The sequence below is a fragment of the Canis lupus genome, chromosome 20, assembly GCF_048164855.1.
Source record: "Canis lupus baileyi chromosome 20, mCanLup2.hap1, whole genome shotgun sequence".
NCBI lineage: Eukaryota > Metazoa > Chordata > Mammalia > Carnivora > Canidae > Canis > Canis lupus.
Genome location: NC_132857.1, coordinates 22,969,591 through 22,982,390, shown reverse-complemented (window position 1 = coordinate 22,982,390; position 12,800 = coordinate 22,969,591). Strand labels below are relative to the sequence as shown.

The 12,800-nt window shown below is 36.5% G+C and overlaps 1 protein-coding gene across 14 annotated transcripts in view; it reads right to left on the bottom strand.

Annotated features, from left to right (window-relative positions):
• Positions 1–469: 469 nt before the first annotated feature.
• LOC140611755 (uncharacterized) overlaps positions 470–12,800 on the bottom strand; it is a 91,522-nt gene continuing 79,191 nt past the window's right edge. For 13 of the 14 annotated variants that reach the window (XR_012012909.1, XM_072788600.1, XM_072788601.1 and 10 more), the window contains one exon: positions 12,186–12,580. The gene's annotated coding sequence lies outside the window, so the exon portion shown is untranslated. Of the gene's footprint in view, positions 932–12,185; positions 12,581–12,800 lie in introns of those variants that run through there. The other variant, XM_072788595.1, reaches the window with a different exon arrangement.

Sequence of the window (12,800 nt, the reverse complement as noted above, 5' to 3'; positions counted from 1 at the left end):
TATTCTGTTATGTACATCTGATATTAATATACTCATGAAATAGCCACTTATATGTCATATACAAAGTAAGAACACTTAATTAGGAGACAAGATTGTTCTTCTGGCTTTGGATTTCCCATGTGGGCCATTTCACCTTGGGTGAGTCTCATCATCTTTGAAACTCTTTCACTTAATCTGTAAAATAGTGTAGGTAGACTTTATAATCTCATCCCTTTCAGAAGTAGATTCAATCACAGGTGAAATAACATCTTTCCCAAGAGCTTTAATGAAGTTAAAGAGAAATGCATATACAGGATGATGTGATCATTGCTGCCCCTCTCAGACCTCACCCTATAAAAAGGACAGTTGGTATGGAATTAAGAAAAACACTTAAGTGGGGTATGACAGTGAAAAAGTGGAATACACAATCTTGGAAGATTGGGGGAGGGGACTTCTCTGAAATTACACAGGATCATGTAAGCCACCATTTGATAAGGTTTTTACCAATGGAACTGCTTCTGTATTGTGGCAATAGCTAAGACCAAATAAACTCACAATGCCTTCCAGTCTAATTCTTTCTGATTCTATCACTATCACAAAACATTTACTCCTGGATATCTAGATGTATCTACTTTTCAAATTTCCTATCTCCTTCCAACATCCAGCATCACTCACAAATCTCCACTTTCTCTGACAACTTGCCCACTGTCCCTTTTCAAGTACCATACCCCACTAAGATTTCATGATCTCATGCATTTGAGGTTCAGTTCTGCTATTTCAAAACAGCAAATGTAACTATCTCTTGTTTTGTAAGGAAATATAGTCCCCACTGTGCACAAGTAAATATAACTCTAGAAAAGGCAATGGGTGATTTGGTATTTCAGCTTCACCTGTCTGTGACTTAACTTGGTTTCTCTTTACTTGTTGGCAGACTGCTGTCCACATGTGGGTGCTGTAAAAAAAAAAAACATATGACTATGAAATTGGCAAAGGCATAATTTAGTGTATTGAAACAGTAGAAGATAGTGTCAGATTATCCAGCCAAATTGACTAATGACTAATCAATAGAGTAGGAAATAATCTTCAAAATTCCTAAAGTTACAAACTGAAACTATAGCAGTATGGATGAGGAAAGTTTGAACTCCTACTCAATTATCAATAGAAGTAGGAGACAAGTTATACAGTGGAGAAAATAAAATATAATGAAGTAGGAAGTAAGAATTCCATATGTAATATCCTTTCACTTAATTCTTCCTTACAAAAATCCTAATTCAACCTCAACCTGTATATTAACATCAGTTCTACAGAGTTCAAAATATAAAGCTGAAAAATATCAGGAAAAAATTATTTCCACAGTAAAATTCACAAAATATATCATTAATACTCCCCTAACAATACAAAAAAATCTTTAAAATGAACACTGGGTGTTATTCTGTATGTTGGCAAATTGAACACCAATAAAAAATAAGTTTATTAGTAAAAAATAAGAAAGACCTAACTGTAACAGAGCATTGCATTCCTATTTATTTACTCCCAACCCAGGAGGGGGGACTGTACCAAGTTGTGATCTAGCCCAGAGTGGTGTGTGTGTGTGTAGGAGGTGTGTACTATATCAGGCTCGACCAAGTGACTTGTATTGGCACATGAAATGTGCCTGGAAGCAAAGTGAATCATGTCCAAGAGAATGCTTCAAGAGTCGTCATGTTTGGGTGACTGTTCTTTCCCTTCTGCCAGAAAAATGCATGTCTCTTGTAAGTGTTGTTCCTTTACACATCAAGTGGAACCAAATGCTGGAAAGAGGCACAGCCTCCTGTACCCCACACTTGCATGGACAAGAGCTAAATCTTTGTTGCTATAAACCACTAAGACTTTAAGGTTATTTGTTTGAGCAGTCTTCTTGGCAAAAGTTGGCTGATACAATGACTTAAGCAAAATAATACTTTTTAAATTATTCCCTTGGTAAAAATAAAGCATCTTTTAATCAAGGATATTTATGTGAAGCAGAAAAATGACAGGTGTATTCAAAAGAGTGAACTGTGCAATATAAGTTAATTTCATATTTATGGCACATTCATCAGGTCGTATTAAAAAGTGAAGTTTCAAACAAATGTAAATGTTTCCTTTCTTTCCTTTTAAAAAAGATTTATTTATTTATTTGTGAGAGAGAAAAAATGGAGGGGAAGAGGGAGAGCAAGAAGGAGAGAAGCAGATTCCCTGCTGAGTGTGGAATCCTACTCAGGGCTGGATCTCACAATCCATGAGATTATGACCTGAGGTGAAATCAGGAGTCAAATGCTTAACCAACTGAGCCATCCAGGTGCCACTAAAATGGTCTCTGATGGTTTTAATAATAGCTAATAATCAGACACACAGCAAGGAAACAATTTAATAGGATTCCTAGGAATGAGATACTATATTAGGCAAAAAACTAAGTCCATAAATAAAAAACAACAATCACAAATCACTAACATATATGCTATCTTTCTCTGAGGGGCTCAGGCAAAGACAGTAATCTTTAAAGTATCTTACAAAAAAAAATCTGACATGGAAAAAAGTCAACAGAAAAGACAAGAGAATAAAAAGAAAACTCTGTTACACAGAAAACATGTGATTTGATCCTAGGAAACAGGTACTCTTCACAGGAAAAAAAAAAGTATACCTCAACTATTTTACTTAGGTAAATTATCAATCTCGACAGGCCAAGAAACTTTAGAATAAGATTATGTCACAGAGAACACAGTGGCTATTTTATAGACAAGCGATTAGAGAGCATATTGTGTTCCCAGAGCATTTTTGCTCTATTTTACATCAGAAGTTTTTTTTTAATTTTTTTATTTTTATAATAAATGTATTTTTTATTGGTGTTCAATTTACCAACATACAGAATAACAGCCAGTGCTCATCCCGTCAAGTGCCCCCCTGAGTGCCCATCACACATTCACCATCAACCCCCGCCCACCTCCCCTTCCACCACCCCTAGTTCGTTTCCCAGAGTTAGGAGTCTTTATGTTCTGTCTCACTTTCTGATATTTCCCACACGCCTCCACCCCAAGATTGCTAGAACTCATACAGCAATTTGGCAGCGTGACAGGATACAAAATCAATGCCCAGAAATCAATGACATTTCTATACACTAACAATGAGACTGAAGAAAGAGAAATTAAGGAGTCAATTCCATTTACAATTGCACCCAAAAGCATAAGATACCTAGGAAGAAACCTAACCAAAGAGGTAAAGGATCTATACCCTAAAAACTATAGAACACTTCTGAAAGAAATTGAGGAAGACACAAAGACATGGAAAAAAAACCTCCCAAGACACAAGAGTCCAGGGCCAGATGGCTTCCCAGGGGAATTCTATCAAATGTTTAAAGAAGAAATCATACCTATTCTACTAAAGCTGTTTGGAAAGATAGAAAGAGATGGAGTACTTCCAAGTTCGTTCTATGAGGCCAGCATCACCTTAATTCCAAAACCAGAAAAGACCCCACCAAAAAGGAGAATTACAGACCAATATCCCTGATGAACATGGATGCAAAAATTCTCAACAAGATGCTAGCCAATAGGATCCAACAGCACATTAAGAAAATTATTCACCACGACCAAGTAGGATTTATCCCCGGGACGCAAGGCTGGTTCAACACTCGTAAAACAAACAATGTGATTCATCATATCAGCAAGAGAAAAACCAAGAACCATAGGATCCTCTCATTAGATGCAGAGAAAGCATTTGACAAAATACAGCATCCATTCCTGATCAAAATTCTTCAGAGTGTAGGGATAGAGGGAACTTTCCTCGACATCTTAAAAGCCATTTACGAAAAGCCCACAGCAAATATCATTCTCCATGGGGAAGCACGGGGAGCCTTTCCCCTAAGATCCGGAACCAGACAGGGATGTCCACTCTCACCACTGCTATTCAACATAGTATTGGAAGTCCTAGCCTCAGCAATCAGACAAAAAAAAGGCATTAAAGGCATTCAAATTGACAAAGAAGAAGTCAAACTCTCCCTCTTTGCTGATGACATCATACTCTACATAGAAAACCCAAAAGCCTCCACCCCAAGATTGTTAGATCTCATACAGCAATTGGGTAGCGTGGCAGGATACAAAATCAATGCCCAGAAATCAATGGCATTTCTATACACTAACAATGAGACTGAAGAAAGAGAAATTAAGGAGTCAATCCCATTTACAATTGCACCCAAAAGCATCAGATACCTAGGAATAAACCTAACCAAAGAGGTAAAGGATCTATACCCTAAAAACTATAGAACACTTCTGAAAGAAATTGAGGAAGACACAAAGAGATGGAAAAATATTCCATGCTCATGGATTGGCAGAATTAAGATTGTGAAAATGTCAATGTTACCCAGGGCAATTTACACGTTTAATGCAATCCCTATCAAAATACCATGGACTTTCTTCAGAGAGTTAAAACAAATTATTTTATGATTTGTGTGGAATCAGAAAAGACCCTGAATAGCCAGGGGAATTAAAAAAAAAAACATATCTGGGGGCATCACAATGCCAGATTTCAGGTTGTACTACAAAGCTGTGGTCATCAAGACAGTGTGGTACCGGCACAAAAGCAGACACATAAAAAAAAACCTGGATACATAGTTCAATGGAACAGAATAGAGAACCCAGAAGTGGACCCTGAACTTTATGGCCAACTAATATTCGATAAATTAGGAAAGACTATCCATTGGAAGAAAGACAGTCTCTTCAATAAATGGTGCTGGGAAAATTGGACATCCACATGCAGAAGAATGAAACTAGACCACTCTCTTTCACAATACACAAAGATTTGAGACTTGCCAGACTCCACAATTGTGTGAGCCCATTTCCTGTTTTGAAATAAAGATTTTATTGATTGATTGATTGAGAGCATGCAGGAGAAGGGGCAGAGGTAGAAGATAACAAGTTTCTAGATAAAAGTTGTGGTTGTTTTGCCCTCCAATTTATAATGTTCTCTTAAGGATAATACTTTCTTCTTAAATTATAGCCATTTACAGATTTTCTTAAAATCCATTCATGTGCTTTGGAAAGAAATCTAAAATTTGCTGTCTGCAAAGAACTATTAATGCTATAAAATTTGTGTTCATTCTGGGTGGCCTGAGGCACCATTTTTTTTAAGGAAAATGTTAGAAGGGAACTAACATTTAGGAGATTGGCTCAGAGATGTTTGAAAGTTTAAGAGGAGTGATGACTATGGATGTAGTCTGCATGTTTGCACACAAACCAATCAAGAATAAGCTGACCCAATTATCTAGACATAACTGTGCCAGTCTCTTTGGGTGCAGAAGCCTGTGTTCTCCTAAGAGAGACAAAGCTAAAACATACTACACATTTATACCAATATTTTTGGGTTCACAAAACTTTTTGCTCAGACCCAAAAATAAAATAATAAAGCAAAAAGTATAAAAAAAGCGTTGAGCTGCTTGTTCAAGGCTGTGGAGTGACCAGAGCAAGGCTCCACTGATTTGCTTAAATTTCCCACTGCTCTAGCCCTGCTCTGGTACGTGCCATGGAGAACCACCTGAGAACCATTCAGAAGTCACATTTTCTATTTCCTCATATTCTAGAACCCGTGGATTACATATGTGTTATCCATAAAAAGCATTTGATGGGTAAACAGAGAATTGCTGAAAAAGATATAGATATATACACAGACAAAAGAGTAAAATTGAAATTTCAATTTCAGAAAATGTAAAATTAAAAAATGAAACGTGCCTTAAAGACTACATGTCACAAAAATCACAGGAAAATGATTATAAGGCTACAGAAATTCACAAGAGAAAATGCCAACATGGCTGATCAAATCAAGACAGACTTTGTTGGGAAGCTGACTCTATAGGTCGGACATGGATGGGAAGAGGACAAGAAGGGAACTGTCTAGGGGTAGCAAGAGCATGAGCACAAGTGCTAGAGCAGAAATGACAAACTGAGAAATTAGGAAACTTGAGAATTTTCCACATCTTTGAGTCCTGACTTCTCTGTGCTTAATACCTTCTTCAACTCATTTCTATCTTCTTGCATTTTAGTATAAGGAGTCAGGAGGAAACAAGCTCCTTTAAAACTTTCCTGAGCAATCTACTCAGATAAATATCCGATTTTATTGTTCCAAGTTCAAACTTCCACAAAATACTGGAACACTCATTAAGACAAGTTTTTGCCATTTCATGACAAGGTTCTCCTTTTTTATGGTTTCCAATAACACGTTCCTTATTTCCATCTGAGATCTCACAGAAAAATCTTCAACATCCATATTTCGAACAATCTGTTTCTGATTAGTTATGTATTCTCTAAGAAGATAGAGTCTATCTCTGAAGCTCTTGCTTTTATTTCTGAACTCTTACCAGAATCGCCTTCAACATCTATTATTTCTACCAATAGTTCCTTCACAGCAATGTGGGCTTTTCCCAGTGTGGCCCTCCAAACTTCTACATCCTTCCCCCTTACCCGGTTCTAAAGCTGCTTTGGCATTTTTAGGTATTTGTCACAGTAAGACCTACTTCTTGGTACCAAAATCAGAGGGGAAAATGAATGAAATGACCTTTTTAAAGATTTTTATTTAATGAAGAGAGAGCACATGAGCGAGAGAGAGCAGGGAAGGAGAGAAGGAGAGAAGGTATCTCAAGCAGACTCCCCGCCCAGTGAGGAGCCCCATGTGGGGGCTCCATCTCATGACCTGAGCTGAAATCAAGAATTGTATACTCAACCGACTGAGCTACTCATGTGCCCCTGAAATGATCTTTATTGAAAAAATATAAAATTGTATGAATAGGAAAAAGATCTGATTAGTAATCCCAGAAAACATATAGGTGTGGAAAAAAGAAAAAATATGAAAGTAAAAGAATAGACTCTAGAATGACCAAGGTTAAGGAATTAAACTGGAAAAAAGAACTGAGAATTTTACCCAGGATGCAGTACAAAGAGGAAAAGTGAAAAGGTTGTTCGTATCGAGTGTTCTTTGAGAATCATTGTTTCATAAAATTTTAATGGATTCTAGTAAGAGATAATAGAGGAATATTGGAAAAAGTGGTCAAAGACATAATAGCTAAGAAATTCTAATATAAATAAAAATTGACACAGAGGATACAAAAATATGATTTATGAATCTAACAAAACTTAGGAAAGAAGAAAAAAGGAACCAGGAGAAATCTTTGATGAAATAAAAATACAAAATATGGTTTGTCAGTATAACTCGAAATACACTATAATGACAATAAATGTAATAGATTAAATCGCTTTAATAAATATCAGAAATTATCAGTGTGGATATAAAAAATCAGTTATATGCTGCTTACAGGGGACACATCTACACACACAACCTAAAACAGAAAATATAAAAAGAAAAAAAAGAAATAGACTAAGCATATATGAACCAAAAAAAAAAAAAAGCTAGTGCAACAATATCTGTCAAAGGCGAGTATGAAGTTGAAGCATTAATGCGAATAAAGCAAATAAGTTATAATTTATAATTCATGAAAAGGCTATAGAAATTATAAATTTGTATGTGCCTAATAATATAGACTTAAACCATAAAACACCAAAAGCCAGCAACTACGAAAACTCAGAATTACAAAATAAAAGTGAAAAGCTCACAGAGGGATCCCTGGGGGGCACAGTGGTTTGGCGCCTGCCTTTGGCCCAGGGCGCGATCCTGGAGACCCGGGATCGAGTCCCACATTGGGCTCCCGGTGCATGGAGCCTGCTTCTCCCTCTGCCTATGTCTCTGCCTCTCTCTCTCTCTCTCTCTCTCTGTGATTATCACAAATAAATAAAAATTTTAAAAAAAGCTCACAGAAGCATAATGGCAAAATTTAACACCTCTCTCAGAAACTGCACATTTGGAGAATATATAGAGAATTTGAGTAACACGTATGACATAATTGTGAGTTTCCATATCCCTGCACTCAAAAGAGAATACAACAGAGAATACACATTCTCCTAAAGCATGCATGCAACATTTTAAATATTTATAAAATTAACTGTACACTCTCAGTCACAAAGAGTCATAGTTATTCAAACCATATTATCTGATTACAGTGCAGTTTAATTAGAAATTAACTATTACAGCTAGCAATTAAAATCCTACAGGTTAGAAAATCTGAAAAAAAAAAAAACCCAAAAGCTTAAATAATGACTAGGTTAAAAAAGACTTCACAAGGAAAATCATAAACTGTAATGGTTTTATCAACAAACTAAAATATGAAAAATAAATTTGTGAGGTATAGCTAAAGCAATACTTAGAAGTTATGAATAGTCTTAAATATATTTACTACAATTAGCTAGCATTTAATCCAAGAAGCTAGATGAAGAAATCAAAGGAGTAAGAAAGTTGAAGCAACAGAATTATAAAAACAAAACACAAATTAATAAGCCTGGGAAAAACATTTATGGAGATGATTTAAAAAATCAATTTCTTTGAAAGCTAATAAACTAGGTAAGCCTCTAGAAAGTTTGACTAGATGTGTACACACATAAATGTATCATCATATAATGGAGTACTACTGTTCAGCCACTTGGACTGAGTGAACCAGATCATCAATACAGAGGAATCACAGATAAAATTGCTGAATGCTAAGAATTTCTGTACTTTAGGGACCTCTGGGTGACTCAGCGATTGAGCATCTGCCTGCCTTTGGCTCAGGGTGTGATCCTGGTCTGGGGATCGAGTCCCGCATCTGGCTCCCTGTGAGGAGCCTGCTCCTCCCTCTGTCTGTGTCTCTGCCTCTCTATCGGTATCTTATGAATAAATACAAAATCTTAAAATTTCTGTCGTTTGTTTACTTATTCATTTAACAGTGTTCTGTATGTTTACATATACAATTCAATGTGTGCGTTTGTGTATGCATGGGTATGTGGTAGATATTTATATGATCAAGTTACCTACAACATGTTCTTCAGAAGTATGAAGCACATGGTGAAGTGTAAGCATTTTTAAATCTTCCAAGAATTTAAATTGATGTATGTGTGCTTGGAGTTTCTTTCTTTCCCCTTTCTCCTAATCCTAGTCTTTCCTTGCACAGAGATAATTATTATCCTGAGGATGGTGTTGCTTTGTTTTGTTTATTTATTTCCCAACTAGTTTTATACTTTTACATTTTGGAAAACCTCCCATTCTTATAAAGCAGTTTCTCTTTATCCACTTTAAGAAATTACAATTTTCCTTTGGCAGTTTGGTTTTTCTACTTGTTTCTTTTATTTGACAAAGGAATGACTTCATTCTTTAAAAGAGTAAGCCAACTAAATTAATACTGACATTGAGGCCCAAGACTATGAAGAAACCAATTTGCTCGTAGCACCAGTTATGCTATGGGGAAGTAAAACAAAACAAAACTGGAAAATAGTCACCATCCACTATAAATCTTCAGAGTATTTATTGGCCCATTCGACTAGCATAGAAAGAATTACAGAAAAATATAAAAGGCATTGTTCAGTGCTCTCTGAAAAAAAGCTGGTTTCTTGTACTGGTATATATTCCATTCACCAAATTCTTACATGTTCCTCGTATGAATAAAAACTGAGTGTTATTAGAGAGAGAGAGGGAGAGAGAGAGAGAGAGAGAGATTCATCATGGTAATTGATCCACCAATTTTGAGAAATAGTTTTCTTATACTGGTAGCCTGTGAGTAACTTTCTTTCTGGAATAAAGTAAGATAGTCATTCTAAGTACCTTTATTTTACTTTTAGACATGTTTAACCTTAACTGTATCACTAAGTGCATATTAACTAATGATTACACACATCTTACTCCCAGGTATGGTAAAGGCCAATGGGGAACACCTAATTGCCTGTCACTCATTCTAGATTATGCAGTTAGATCCTTTTACAGTTTATCAGAGTTCTCAGGATCTTTTCTTCAAAATTAAGAAATGAATTGCTGTTCTCAGAGATATTATGCTGGAGTATCCTGAGGGCAAAACTAACATTTATTAACTATTTCCCTATGTCAGAAATCTCTTCTATGAGTCACAATTGACAAATTAGTTGTTTCAGCTTTTCTATACCTCCTTGTATTTCTATCTCCTCTTCTTGTCAATTTCTTTCTTTCCTTTTTTTCCAATATCTTCCTTGGTTTAAAAACTCACAGATGCCTTACCCAGCTATGTGTTTTGCCCCTTTTATTCTGGATTGTTGATATTTAAATTTCATACAAACATGCAATTATTCCCAAATATATCACACCAATATCACGTTGTTTGTATAATGAATAAAAATAGTCTATCCAAGAACATGTGACTCAGCCTGTGAAGTCATATCTAAAACAATTACTCAAACCTATGTCTTATTGTCGCCCCCTAAAATTTCATGTGCTGTGTTCAACCTCATGTTTTAAAACTTGCAGTTTCTACCAGTCTCTATAAAATCTCTATACTCTTAGAAAATTGAACATATTAATTCGTACATTTTTTTGAGTAGACATTTAGCCAGGCTTTAAAAGTACTATAAAACTAACACAAGATACAGTTGTTTACCTCAGGAATTTGGATTTTCTGTATAACGTATGAACACATCAGCATAATTCCTGATGGTCAAAGCAGCATGTGAGCCACTGTCTAGTAGGGTTAGGTGCTCATATTTTATAAAGAAAAAATTAAATTGAGATCAGAAAGGCTTTGTGAAATTACTGGGATTGGAGAACCCAAATGGCTAGCCTACATAGTGTGTGGCAATGCAGAGTCCAAGAAGAGGTGAGAATTATAGTAGAAAAGTGAGTGTGCTGTGTTCAGGAACCAAGGATATGTCTGACCCAGCTAAACTAAAGGATCTGCACTGGGAAAGAATGAAGACAATACTAATTACTAGAGCAGGCTGCATTGGGGAGGATTTTAAAGATGAGATTTTTTTTTTTTGGACAAAAAAAGGAAAACACCAAAGATTTATTGAAATCCATTGATGGCTTCTAAGCAGGGAGTGGAATGTTAAACTATGACCTAAGAAATAAATTTAGAGAAATGTTTATTAATATTCCAAGGAACATTAATTAATGGGGTCACTTCGAAAGGGTCAAATAATGTCAACTAAATGTGGAATAAACTGGCACATTTGACTTCCAAGAGGAAAGCATGAACTTCCCAAACCTATTTGACAAGGGAACCCTTTCTGGGAAAGGGAAAACAATGCATGGATCATATATTCTATATGCACTGATACCACTCTCAGTCTATACACAGGCATGTGTAAGAAATGTACAGTTCTGTAGTACTAAATAGCTCACTTGATGTCTAGTTTGATTCTCTGGTCCTGGGAAATTGGTCTGTACTCCTGTTGCTGAGGCATGTCTTTCAGACCCAGTGGCTTTCTATTTCTTCCATACTATTCTGGGACTGATGGAGATACTTTTACTAACTGATCTGTTCCATGTTGAGGTATAAGAAACTCTGCGTGGATGTAGAGGGCCCCATCTCTCTTAGACATGTCAGCTCACTATTCTGTGAGGAATTTCTGCTTCCTTTTGGTTTCCATCCAGGAATGGTGCAGATATCCCATGTACCTGCCTAGTGGTTTTGGGCTTTTCCCATGAGATTGCCACGTAAATCTTCTACTCTATGTCACAAATCATTTTTTTTCTTAGAAAGCTAAATCTGTAAAACTCATAAGCAACAAAGAACTCCATTTTCCTCATATTCTCCTCTTGCTTCTATGCCCTGAGGAGGTGATTTAGTTGCCTTGTAAGCAGATTAAGACAGGAAGAAGGATGAGGGAAGGAACACCTGAGGTAAAAAAAATGAGTTAGTATTTCAAAGATTCTACCTACCATGCTTGGAATACCCCTTAGGAAATGCTGGTGTGGAGAACTGAGGATGAAAAGCCAGTGAAGGAAAGGATATGTGTGGTACTGGTGCTGCTGTGAGTTTTATGATGTGTTGTCTCAAGAAATATTGCCTCCTCGTCTTATAAACCACCACCTTTGGCGTGGTCCTTTGCACAGTCCTCTCCCACATTAACTCTTGAAAAGTCCCTCTTGCTTCTGGGAACTCTTCCTCCACCATATGAAAGGAGGAGAAGCTACCTTATTGAAGACATGGGGACCAATTGAGAGACAGCAACAATAGACACCTAGGTAAGCTCCAGAGGAGCTTGAGGCTAACTGCAAGTGCACTGGTGACCTCAGCTGAGACCAGAACTGCTCAGATGAGCCTCCACTGAAGTGTTATGTGAATCATAACCAAAGGAAATGGTTGTCAAACTTACTGAGTTATGGAATGATTATTATTCATATAAATACATACAACACAACACAATACAAAACTATGTAATATGATAGATATGGTAGGCATTGAAGATAGAGGAAATAATTTGTGGGAAGATTTCCTCAATATGAATATATGGGACCAATGAAAAACCTTTAAATGGAAATAGCTGGATCGTGGAAGGGGTTCATTTTTCACTCATGGGAAGAATAAAGAAAAAGGAAGTGTCAAGTATCATTATGGAGATTCCAGTCTTCAATGACTTAGTAAACTGTAGACATGTAGGTGGATGGACCCATGCCAGATGGGGACTTGGTAGCATTCTGCAGTTGTGCCTTTTTGGAAATCACTCTCTCTCTCTCACTGGCTTGGATTCAACAGGTGGTTTTTCTGTCACTGATGAAATAAAAAACAAACATTTGTCTTATAACAGCATACTGTCAGACATGACACTAGACTCATCTTAATTCCTAATGATATGGATTACACTAAAGAAAAAATGAAGACATGTCAAAAGTATGGAGGGATTGAGGATATGTGTCTCCAGGTTCTGAATCTAAACTCCGTTTAACAAAATTGGGTGTTGCCAGTGAGCTGCGATTAGCGAGGCTCCAAT